Genomic DNA, 13,523 nt, shown 5'->3' with positions numbered 1-13,523 from the left:
CTGCTGAGGATCTGCCCCTTTGTCCTATTTATTTTGTCCCAATTTGTAAGTTTAAGAATGTGAATTCTAGGGGCGCCTGGGTGGCTCAGTCGCTTAAGCGTCCGACTTTGGTTCAAGTCATGATCTCACAGTCCGTGAGTTCGAGCCCCGCGTCGGGCTCTGTGCTGACAGCTCGGAGCCTGGAGCCTGCTTCGGATTCTGTGTCTCCCTCTCTCCCCGCCCCTCCCCCACTCATGCTCTGTCTCTTTCTGTCTCTCAGAAATAAATAAAACATAAAAAAAAGAGATATCTCTAATATTTAAAATGCATTTTGTTGGAGTTGTTATATTGGAAGGAGTAAGAACAGGTAATGAGCTAATCTTCAGAGCAAATAATAGACTAACATTCATTTAGCATTCTGAGTGCTAGGCTGTCTCATAAACACTTTGTGTGCATTATTGCCTTTTAATAATTACAACAACCCTTTCAAATAAGAATTGTTACTTAGTTTCACAACTACGGGAGCTCCAACTCAGATGGGTTAAGTAACTTGCCAAGGTCATTCAGTAGCTCACACACTTACTTACTGCTTTGCCTGAAATTCCCCAGGAGTCTGGGGAAAAGGCAATATAGCAGGATGGTTATGAGTATGGGGTGTGGGAGTCAGGCCAGACCTGAGTTTGAGTCTGAGTTTTTTGTTCACTATCCCTATGGCTTCCGGCAGTCCCTTAATCTACTTCTTAATTTCCTCACTAAAAATGGCAATAATACCAAGTCCCTGATTTCACAGGGTTTTTGTAAAGAGAAATGAGATGATCCATATAAAGCCCTTCTTACGTGGACAAGACCTTGTATCGTTGCATGCCAGCTAGGAGATGCTTTAGGATAATACAGAGGTATGACTAATATGAATGGTAGGCTTTTGGCAAGATATTTTTGCATGGTACCTTTGGGATTAAACTATCTAGTTGGCTCCTATATATAGACTGGCTCTAGGTTAATCCATGGATCCATGGATCATATGCATGTGGATCATTTTAGAAAGAGCTCTTCTCCACAATGGTGACAAAGCAGAGAAATGACTTCTCGGACTTCCTTTTCTTGTTCGGAGTCCAGGAGGCTAGGATCCAAGTTCATTTCTCCTCTGAGTGATGAGAAAGAGTAACCCTGTTGACGGGTGAGGTTATCACATATTTTTAAGTTTTGGACAAGCAATGAACTCACAGTGGATGTCCTGTCCGTGCTGAGCAGGCCACGGTGGAGCAGCTTCAAATGAGAAGTCAGTGGTAGATGCTTCTCTCAGTCAACTTGCCAAGCTCAGTCAGACCCAATGAGAATTGTTAGCAAAGAGCCGAGGAGACCAGCTCAAAGTTTTTAAAGGCTTTTATTATTTTTTAACTTTATTTATTTATTTTGAGACAGAGAGAGAGAGAGAGAGAGAGAGAGAATGCACAAGAATGAATGGGGGAGGGGCAGAGAGAGAGAGGGAGAGAATCAAGCAGGCTCTGTGCTGTCAGCGCAGAGCCTGATGGGGGACTCAACCCCACAAACTGTGAGATCACAACCTGAGCAGAAATCAGGAGCCTGACGCCTAACCCAATGAGGCACACAGGCACCCCTAAAGGCTTTTGAGCATAACTACTAATTATAAATGTAAAATACTATTTATTGTGCTAAATGGGAAAATAGAGAATTTCTATGTATACTGTGAAAGTAGGGACATTTTCCAGTAACAGTCCTAGTTATAATCACGTCCTCCTCTACATTTTCTCTGAAATATGCATTTTCATGGGAAAAAAAAGGGATTATTTTAAAAGACAATTTCACAGATATTTTTCATGGCTGCTGTGTATTTCCACCATTCTGTTGAAAAGACTTCTTTTTGTGTCATGCTATGAAATTTAAGTCAACATGACATAATTCTTTCCCCCTTAGAAAAGCAAGCTCACCTCCTTGGGTGCAGCAGTTGGCTAATTTAAACATCAAAGAGAGGGCCTATGAAAGTGGTCACCTTTCATCTGGGGTTTCATTCTGGGAGATGGGGTTTCATTCTGGGAGATGGTGTTTCACACACTAATCTTAACGTATAGCTGAACCGAGCCCCCATACAGTATGGTTCTTTGGAGGAATGATTGCTTGCCTTTAGCTTCTTGCATTCAGGCAGGAATTCTCCAAGTGCAGAGATCGGGATAGTACAAGCATTTGTTTTTGATAAGGCCTGGGGGATTTTCTCAAAAGTGTGTTAAAAAACATATTTTTCTTTTTTTGAAAAAATTTTTAATTTTTTTAAAAAATTTATTTCTGAGAGAGAGGGAGACAGAGCATGAGTGGCGGAGGGGCAGAGAGAGAGGGAGACACAGAATCTGAAGCAGGCTCCAGGCTCCAAGCTGTCAGCACAGAGCCCGATGGGGGGCTTGAACTCATGAACCAGGAGATCATGACCAAGCCAAATTGGACGCTTATCTAAATGAGCCATCTGGGTGTCCCTGTTTTTTTTTTTTTAATTAAAAAACCAAAGATTTTTAAATTTATTTTGAGAGGGAGACAGAAAAAACATATTTTTCAATCATTTTTTTTTTGTAGTTGCTCAGAGAAAGTTTGGAAAGCTAGAAATTATAATTTTTATCTTTCAAATGAAAGGCTTATTTTCTGGAACTGGCTACTTGGTCTCTTCCTCAGGCTGTGTCCTCACTTTCTGAACAACTGATAAGGCATTTCGAGTCACCTATCAGGTGCCATGGGAGAACCTGGGATTTTCAGATTTGGTGATGCCTGTTGTGTGTGTTTATGTAAATCCAGGAATATCTATTTTACCCACTAGCAAAAAAACCCAAACAAACAAAACAACAAAAAAAAAAAAACCCCCAAAACGAAAACAAAAACAAAAAAACCCTGAGGCAAATAAGTCGATGTATAAAATGACATAGGAAAATGTGAAACTTCTCTTGGAGATTTTTGGGATACAGATAGAAAAAAAATATACTACTTAATTAAAAAAATTGTCTTGTATTTTAGAGACTCTTTTAAAGCTTGGTTGTACCTGGAAATAATTACTCAAGTGGCAAGTCTGATTTGCAGTCAAGTGAGCTCTGAAGTCAGGAAGTTTAGCTTCTAGGAAAGCTATTCCTTAAACCTCCACCAAAGGGTGAGTCTCAGACTGCTTCTCGAAAAGAGTCTCTGAAGCCGTGACCATCAATGGAGGAGGGTGAAGGTGAGGGTGCTATCTCCTATGGGTTTTGGTTTTGTCTTTTAACTGTATATGATCCCAGATTAAGACCTCTGGATATGTGTACCGAGAGTGAATTATATATAACATTGGGGGAAAATATGGCTAGACCTCCATGAATTAGCTGACTAGCCAAATCCAACTGAATCTCTTTCTGAGAACATCCAGATTGCCTGAATCAAGGAAAAGCACTCAAGAACCAAAACATCTGAAAATATCTGAGAGCTGCTGACACAGCCAGGATTTGTGCACCCAAGATCCAAGAGAAAAAACAAAGGGCCGAAAGCATAGCGTTTGGCATCACTTTTCTTTCAAGGTGTTTGCATATTTGAAAGCGACAGAGAAGTTGAGGAGCTAGGCAGAGATTTTGGCTAACCATAGGGCGAGAAGGATAATAGTTGAAATGTGGAGCCCTTCAAGGTTTTGCCCTACCTGTGAGGGTGAACTGGAAACCCACCAGTCCTCAAAAGACAGAAGCCCAGCTTCAGATGTATTCGCTCTCAAAATGGAAACAAAACAAGATGCAAGACAGTTGTCCCCTCTGTCCATCCTATGTCCTATCAGTATTGGGAAGGAAGTGACCTCTCGTACCCAAGGTCAACCCCTCCAGGGCTCTCTGTTAGTTATCCTCCATCTATCTCCATTAATTACCATCTCTCTCTTTCCTATACCAATAGGCACACCATATTGCTTTTTCATCAACCAATATTTTTTGCTCCTTTGGCATGAACTGTGCCATGAATTGTTTCTTGTGATTGCACTTCATCAAAATGCTTCTCTGAGTAGAAAGGATGGGCACTTCAGCTGGACACAGGGCCTTTTCTGGGCTTCCTTTTTTTCTTCCCCAGGTGATTTTTTTAAACACATTTCAGGAACAATAGAGTGCTTATTATGTTAAACACATTATGTTTTTGTCAAGAATCTTGCTTTTCCCGGCTTATTTGTCACAGCACCAGCCATGTGACATGGCAGACCCCCTTGGATAAGTCCATGAAACCCGTGGGCTAGGGACACCAAATACACATTTTGGCTGAATGTTAATGACCAAGGGTTAAAATGAGTATTCAGCCAAAACTGAAGCTGAAGACTAATGTCACCTCATGGAGTGAATTTCTGGGACATAAGAATACATATTAAATTTTCCAATTTTAATTTTATCATTTGAAATGCCAGTAGTCAAATTTTTAAAGTTTGACATTATTGTACAAGACTATAATTTCTTAGACCTCTTAGTTGAGGTCAAGATACTCAACCTTTGCTATGCTAAATAGATTCTAACCTTCACTTCAGGTCAAGAGGGGTGAAGCTATTCTCTGCTGAGCTTTGCCATTGTAAATGCTGCAGTGGTAAAGTGACCCCCGGGGCACTGAGATTTCCTTTTGGACAGAAGTGTAACACACAAAGCACATAAGGGGATTACTTTTTACCCTAGGTCAATTTTGAAAGTCTATCTATATTTGGAAGTGAATATTTAGATATTAATATTTAACCTGGTAATTCATAACTAATATTGCTCATATGATATGTGCATATGGGCATATTACATATATTATATTAATATAATTAATTATATTAATTATCATTAATATAATTAATTATATTAATATCATTAATATAATTAATTATATTAATATCATTAATATAATTAATTATATTAATTATATTATATTATATTATATTATATTGCCATGTTGGAATATAGTTTCTTTTGTTAGCTGTGCATCACCTCCATGGCCATTCCTGCTCTCATAAGAAATAGAAAACAGTAGCAATCTCATCACCTGACAGATTCATATTATGCGTGTGCTGTTCTCTGAGTCAGGACACTCTTCAATCCCTCTTAACCCTTCACTAACCTGCTCACATTGATTTCTTAGTTTAAACATATTCCTGAGAGAAGTTTAGATGACCCTCTGTATTTATTTCCTAGGTATGCTACAACTAATTACCATAGATGTGGTGGCTTAAAACAACAATTTATTTTTTCACAGTCTGGAGGCTGGAAATTTGCAATCAAGGTGTTAGAAGAGTCACAGTCCCACCAAAACTTCTAGAAGAGAATGCTTCCTTGCTTTTTTCAGCTTCCGGGGGGTCCTGGCATTTCTGGGTTTGTGGCAGCTCTTATTTTCTGCCTTCAGATCTTCATGTGGTTCCCTTTCCTTACCTCCGTGTCATCTCCCTGTTTCTTCTCTTATAAGTACACTAATCATTGGATTTAGGGACCACTCTAAATCCAGGATGATGATCTCATCTTGTGATCCTTAATTATGTTTGCAAATGCCCTATTTCCAAAAGCCATATTCATAGGAACCAGGAGTTAGGGCTTGGATACACCGTTTGAAGGAGACACAATTCAACCCAGTCCACCCCTCCATATCTAGGTAAGTGCGCTCCCATATGTCACCCATAAGCATTGTGCTTAGCTCCAGAGGAACAATTTTTATAATATGTTTTAATTGCTTTTGCATTGTCTCTAGATCACTGAGGGCAGGAATTGGGTCTTTACATTCCTCAATACCTAGCCTGGTGCCTAGCACATTAGTAAAAAATCAGTAACCATCATGGAATAAAAATCAATAGACACAAACATCAAGAAGACACATTTTGGGCCAACATAAGGGTTTAGGGAAGACGTCTGGGATATTTTAAAGCTAGTTACAGTTTGAGCTGGTTACGTTAGGAATCAAGGGAATAGGGTTAATCAACGTGAGAAAATTGTTCTTTTGCACACAAAAAACACCCTATAATACAATTTTACTGTACAAATATAATCTCCTACACCAAAACTAGTCTGAGTGGGAGAAACTAGAAAGAGTTACTTTCCATAATAAGGTAAGACAGAATTGACTATTTTTAGATGTCAGTTCTGGACATTCAAGGTTGGAAGACAGAGAGAAGGAGGGAGGGAAGACGGGAGGGAGGGATAGAGAGAGAGAGAAAGAGAGAGAGAGAGAGAGAGGGAGGACTCATAGAGAGGGTGAGAGAGGTAGTGAAAGACCAGAGACTGAGGAGAACGGCCAGTGAGAAACTGAACCTGTGTGTTGACCAAGTGACTTCATAACTGTCATATCTCATAATTGCTCTCCTTCTGTGACCCCACCAATTTACAATAACAGGTTTCATAAATGGCTTTTAGTAGTGGGTGCTTTGAGAAATGAAATATGGGCAAGGCTATCACATCTGGGGCACAATAATGTGACAAATGAACAGCTGCCTCCAAAAGTAAGATAATGAACCCGGGTGGTGCATTCAATGTGAGCAGGAATCTAAAATCAGAAGGTCCAGGAAGCCCAGTGAACCCACAGATCATCCCCCAGACTATTGTAAGAAAACTAAAATTTTCAAGTATGTAGGATGGAGGCTTGAGTCCTTTTGCTTTTGCATTAATGAAAACTGATGTCCAGAAAGTTTCATATTAGCAGCTTAGAGACCCTTGAATTGTAAAAGTTTTTTTTTTTTAACAGCCTGAAGTGTCTTTAGATGAAAAAGAACTGAGTGTTTTGGCATCATAAGTGTATAAGCATGATCCAAAAGAAAGCTTGGCAGGGACATTGTGTAGAGAATTCATGCTTTTGATTTTTTATATCTATCATCCATGTTGCTCTACGGAGCAATGATTTTAAGATTCTGAGGTTCACTGTGATCAATATATCTCTCTTTTTAGTTAGAATTTTTTTATACAGTTCAACTCCATACACAGATAATCTATGGTGAGTGGCTTCAAAAAATTAGAAAGTTCTGTCCTTTCGTCTACTTAAATGAGATGTGAGTTTCTATCTCATGTGGCCCAAGGTTGTGTTCTGTCCATGGTATGTTCATTCTTACTGCATTTCTTGTTTGTTCTCTGGAGTCTTCAGTGGGTTTGGGATCCACATGCATGGAAGCCTGGGTAGCTATTCCTCCCCACCCCAGCTACCATCCTCTATGAGCTTGTTATAAAGAAATTCACAGTGTTCTACAAATTCTGGCTGGCATTCAATGCAGATTTGAATTACAGCTCCAGATGGAGACACCTACATGAATCTACAAGAACGACTAAGGAAAACAAGTAAATGTCACCACCGCCTTCTATGTTAAAAGCAGAATGGGAGATGTAAACAGGCCATGTAAGTGGCATCTCCCCACATTGATATTCTGTGCCCACCAGAGCTGCCTTGATTATTGCCTAAAGTTTACACTATAGAAATTTATCAAAGAATCTTAGCAATACAAGCAAGATGGCAAATTTGCCTTCAGATGTAGGCCCTGCTATTTGTTTTTATTTGGAATTAAATAAAATTGGACTTTCTTTCTTACACTCTTATATTGGTTTACTGATTACCTAAATCAAATGTAATCTCTGAGACGGCAGGATATTGGTCACCGCTGTATTCTAGTGCCCAGAAAAACATCAGAAACATAGCAAGAACTTGTAAAATGCTTGTAGAATTGATAAATCGTGCTTATATTCCATAAATAAGGACATAGATTATCAAAAAGGAACTGACTGAAAACTGACTAATCACACCAAGAAAGAAACACAAAGAGTGAACGTGTAGTTAGGGTGTGGGAGGAGTGGCCCTGGAGGAGACCTAAACCACGTGCAAAGGCAGAAAAAGAACATCACAGGCAGAGAACGAACTCTGGAAGTCCAGAGAAAGAAAAGGCTTTAGTTGCTCTAGGAATTCAAGAGGGTGGTGTGGTTGGAGCAGAATGAGCGAGAGGAAGAATCAGTTAAGTTTAAAGGAGGAGGCAGGAGGCCAATAGTCTCCACTTCTCTACAGAGTCACAGTGTTCTCCAAATGCTGGCCCGTCTACTCAGTGCAGTAAGATATCACTGAAGAAAACTCATGATCTGACTTAGGTTTTTAAGTTTATTCTGGTTGGTGTGTGAAGATAACATTAGAGGTGGTTAGGGGTATTGGGAGGTCAGAGAGGGATGATTGTCACTTAGATTAGGGTGGGTGGCTTTGCAATACACTTTGGAGAGAAAATGGAACCAATTTACTTATGTATTGGAGTCAGGGGAGGGCAGGGAGAAGGACAGAGAATGATGAGTAACTTTTCTTCCTTTAGCTTGAACAAATAGTGGTGGCTTCTTGAAATAATTTGTTTGTTTGGGGATGTGAGCAATTACGAGCTTTGTTTGAACTATCTATTAGAGGGGTTAAGTGCATAGCTGAAGATACGAGCTGGAGCTCCGTGGGGTACGGGTTGGAGGTGTAATTTTGGGAGCCATCAGCATCTGGATGCTATTTTAAACGAGGTACTAGATGAGATAACTGGAAGATAAATATATATAGGGAAGAAAAGATAAGCTAGGGATGAGCCCGGAGTCACTCTCTCTAGGAACCCACCTTATGAGAGGTCCTGGCCACACCACATGGAACGGTAAGTCAATAAGGGTCTAGTCAGGAGACAGAAACCACACCTGTTATCAGAACAGGGAAAATGTAATGTAGGTAATTGTCATCTAGTAGAGGTGGTCAACTACTAAACGAAGAAAGAGTGGATTTTCAGAGGCCCAGAAATAGCAGGTGCAAACCATCATCTCTAGGATGAGAGAAGGAATTTCGGACTAGGAGAGAGTCCTGTTCCCCAGTGCTGAGATTTGAACTTTTTAGAAGCGGTTGTGACTACCCCAGAGACACAGCTTGTAAGTGGCAAGAAGGTGAGAGAGGAGGGTTGAGGAGCAAGCCGGGGCTGCCCAGAGGAGGCCCTGGTGGTAGCACGTGGCCCGAGTGCACAACAGAGCTACAGCTGAAGCTGCCGGCTGCAAGTACGCCAACGGTGGCCAGGGGCAGAGCCTGATCTGAGGGTGGATCTGGAGCTTGTCCACAAGGACCATCAGACTCTCAGGCTGCATGATAACAATGGAGATCACAACCCTGAAGAGAAGTGTCTTCTTGCCACTGTCACCCAGGGATACCAGGGTCACTCCAAAGCCCCCTGTGAAAAGCCTGACGTTTCACTAGCTGGCAATGAAGAATTGATTGCAGGGTCCAGTTGCGGTATCCCGCCAAAGGGCAGGGAAAGGTAGATTTGGAGCTGAGAGACAACACACTTAACATTGGCATGAGAAGCCACGCGTAGATGCTCCAGGAGATAGCCCCAGCTGAGCCCCGCGCCCCCCCGGCTGACAGACAGCCTGAACCACCAACCATGTGAACGATCCATCCTGTTGGCTCACCCCAGTTAAGCATTCAGATGATGGTAGGCCTAGCAGATATCTGACTGCGTCTGCATAAGAGACTGTGAGCAAGAAACATCTAGCTAAGTCCAGTCAATCCAGAACTATGAAAGATGATACGTTGTTTTCAGTCAGTAAGTCTCGGGGTAGTTTGTTATATAGCAATACATTAACTGGAACAGAGGGAGGCGCTAACTGTACAGAAGGTGGCTGAAAGACCGTTTGATACGAAGACAGACCAGAAGTGTCCATGCAGGGGTGTCTGGGTAGTTCAGTCGGTTAAGCATCAGACTCTTGATTTTGACTCAGGTCACAGTTCCATGGTTTGTGAGATAGAGCCCCACATCTGGCTCTGCACTGATAGCACGAAGCCTTCTTGAGATTCTCTCTCACCCTCTCTCTCTCTCTCTCTCTCTCTCTCTATGCTCCTCCCCCACTTGCGAATGTGTACTCTCTCTCAAAATAAATAAATAAACATTAAAAAAAAATAACCTCAAAAGCCACACGTGCAGCATCAATTTTTTCCTGGGGCTTGGACATACACATTCAACTCCCCATTTAACATTTACACTTGCTTCTTCCCAAACTGTTTATGTCCAAAATTGAAGTCATGAGCTTCCCTAACCAACTTCCTCCTCTGCTTGCCCTATCTCAGTGAGTGCTCCATTGTGTACTCAGTTGTCCAAGCCAGAGTCCTGGGGGTGACCATGGATATGTCTGTCTCTCCCATCTTTCGCATCCAGTTCTAAGTCCAGATTTATTCTACCTTTTATTTATTTTTATTTTTTTAATGTTTACTTGTTTATTTTGAGAGAGAGAGAAAGTGAAGGGGAGGGGCAGAGAGAGAGGGAGACAGAGAATCCCAGGCAGTCTGTCACTGTCAGCGCCTACATTGTCAGCGTCTACACTGTCAGCGTAGAGCCCCATGTGGGGCTCAAACCCACGAACCATGAGATCATGATCTGAGCCGAAACCAAGATTTGGATGCTTAACTGACTGAGCCACTAAGGTGCCCCAGATTTATCCTACCTTTCAGCATCTCCTGAATCTTTCTTCTTTTCTCCATTTCTATGATCATTACCTAAGTCTGAAATAGTTTTGTCTCTTGCCTGTGTTGCCTCACTAAACTCCCAAATGGTCTTTTCATAGCCTGTATTAACCCGGTTGTAACCAGTCCGCCCCCAGCCTGCCAGTGTAGTCTTCAGATGTTGCCAACGCAAATCTGTTGCACCTCTGTTAGAAGCCCTGAAGTGACTTTCCGTTGCTTCCCTGGTCAATATTAATGGTTCTCAGATGTTCCAAGTGGCCTGCAAAGATTTTCCCTTTATGGTTTCCTCAGCCTCATGATTTCTCGGTTCCTCACACCCCTCATTTATCTTTATACACTATCATCCTATCAAGGGTTTTAGCTTTTTTTTTTTTTTTGCCTGAGACACTCTTGTAGATCAGATCAGTTGCCCAATCCAGACTAGGTTAGGTACATTTATTCTTCTATAGAGTGAACTGTTCTTTTCCATTTATGAATTCACTGTAATTTCAATGCATTATATTATCACTTGCCTCCTCTGTTCTACCAAAAATTCCATGAGGGCTGGGAACATGTCTGTATTAGTCTGTACTATATCTCTAGTGCTAACTATAGTACGTAGCATTGAATATGGAATTCAAGATTAATTGCTGAATTTTTAAATAAAAAAGGACCTATAAATATGAGAATTTAAGTTTTATCATTAAGTTGCTATTTCAGACTGTGCCCATTTAAATGAAAATTCCACTTATATCCTAACTGGGCACGATGAATTCTATTTATACCAAGTATTAGGAGAGTTTGCAAATACCATCTTTGGTAAAAGGAATACAAATAAGAATGTGAAGCTTCTTCCCCTTATTCTAGGGCTAGAATAAGGCTCTTGCCATAAAGTACAAGCTCTTTGTCTCAGAAAATCTTTTCATTAGGCCTCACTGAAACAATATTGTACTCTTATTAAATGTAGAAATGACAAGGGAAATAGAAAAATTATCATTCGGCAAAACTAACAGCAATAATTTTGCACATAAGAACACTTGATAAATGTTAAAATTAGTGAGCAAAAGTGTGTGACTAAAAGCATATTTGTATGAAAAGATGCTATACATTATATGTCATCAGAAAGATGCAAATTAAAACAACCATGAGATACTACTATATACCTTTTGGAATGCCCCAAATCTGGAACCCCGACAATGCCAAGTACTGGGGAGGGTGTGGAACGACAGGAACTCTCATTCATTGCTAGGTAGGAATGTAAAATGGCACATTTTAGAAGACATTCTGACTATTTCCTACAGGACTAAATATACTATATGATCCAGTAATCTTTTTTCTTAATACTTACACAAAGGACTTGAAAACTTACGTCCATGTGAAAACCTTCGCATGAATGTTTATACCAACTTGATTCATAAGTGCTAAAATTTGGAAGCAACCAAGATGTCCTTCAGTAGGCAAATGGATAGACTGTGGTACATCTAGAAAATGGAATATTATTAGTGTTACAAAGAAATGAGCTATCAAGCCATGAAAAAACATGGAAGTAGCATTAAATGCGTATTAGTAAGTGAAGGAAGCCAATCAGAAAAAGCTACATATTTTATGATGCCAGCTGTATGTATTTTGGAAAAAGACAAACCTGTAGAGACAGTAAAAAGAGCCATGGTTGGGTTATAGAGGGATGAATAGGTGAGGCACAGCGGACTTCTAAGGCAGTGCAAAGAGTCTGCATGATACTATAATGATAGATACATGCCATTATACTTTTGTCCAAACCCATAGAATGTACCCCACCAAGAGTGAACCCTAAGGCAAAGTATGGACTTTGTGTGATTAGTAGGTGTCAACGTACATTCACTGATTGTAACAAATACCCCTCTGTACCAAATACCACTCTGCATCACTCTGGTGCGGGATACTGAAAATGGGGGAGGTTATGAATGTGTAGAGTAGGGGGTATACGGGAAAGTTCTATCTTCTCCTTAATTTTGCTGTGACCCTAAAACTGCACTATACACATAAAGTTGTGTTTTTTTTTAAGAAAATTATATTTGCATGATCTCAGAATATTTCTTCATAATCTAATCATAAATTACAATGGGGGAAAGCGTTTTATAGCAAAGAACTCCGACAGGCACCGTGTTAACCAGTGATCAAAGTTGACGTCACCAGTAATCAGGCATATCAACATAGTGTCCACCTGATCTGATGTACTGAGAAAGGCACGGCATCACTTCTGTGACATCCTGGCCCAATTTCTCCTATCTAACATGAGGAAGTCTCGGACAAACCCAAACGGAAGAATATTCCACAGAATAAATGACCAGTATTCTTTGAAAATGACAAGGTAAAGAATAAAAGAAATGACTCATAAACTGTCACTAATTGGAGGAGACAGAGGAGATGTGGCAATGAAGTTCAATGTAGGATCCTAAATTGGATCCTCCTGCAGAAAAAGGACATAGTGGGAAAACCAGGGAAATTTGAATGAAGTTTGTAGGTTAGTTAAGAGTATTGTATCAATGTTGCTCAGGTCATTAACTTGCAGTTCATGAGTTTGAGCCCCACATCGGGCTCTGCACTTGACAATATGGAGCCTGCTTGGGATTCTCTCTCTCTCCCTCTCTCTCTGTCCCTTCCCTGCTTGTGCTCTCTCTCTCTCTCAAAATAAATAAATAAACTTAAAAAAAAAAAAAGAGTATTGAATCAATGTTAATTTCCTGGTTTTAATAATTGTACTATTGTTATGTAAGATGTTAACATTAGGGGAAGTTTGGTGAACAGTATATGTGAACTTGCTTTACTATTTTTTGCAACTACTCAGTAAATCTAAACTTATTTCAAAACAAAAAGTTTAAAAAAAACCACACGTGCTCAATCTTCTTAACTGGACTGATGAGCAAGATCTTTTTGCTTGACATTTTCAAATACCTATTATGTCTTTCAAATTCTCTACATCAGAAGTTTTCTCTTTCCTAGTTTAGATTTTCTATTTAAATACACTCATTTTCCTTTTCTAAATGCCACCTATGCCTCTTCCTGCCCTGATGTACAGCTACTCGTTTTTCAATTGTCCTCTCATTTATACTCTACAGGGAAGCCCTCCTGATTTATATATC

This window comes from Panthera pardus, unplaced genomic scaffold, assembly GCF_024362965.1.
Source record: "Panthera pardus isolate Hobbes unplaced genomic scaffold, ASM2436296v1 HiC_scaffold_7, whole genome shotgun sequence".
Lineage (NCBI taxonomy): Eukaryota > Metazoa > Chordata > Mammalia > Carnivora > Felidae > Panthera > Panthera pardus.
Note: the sequence above shows the minus strand (reverse complement) of the source record.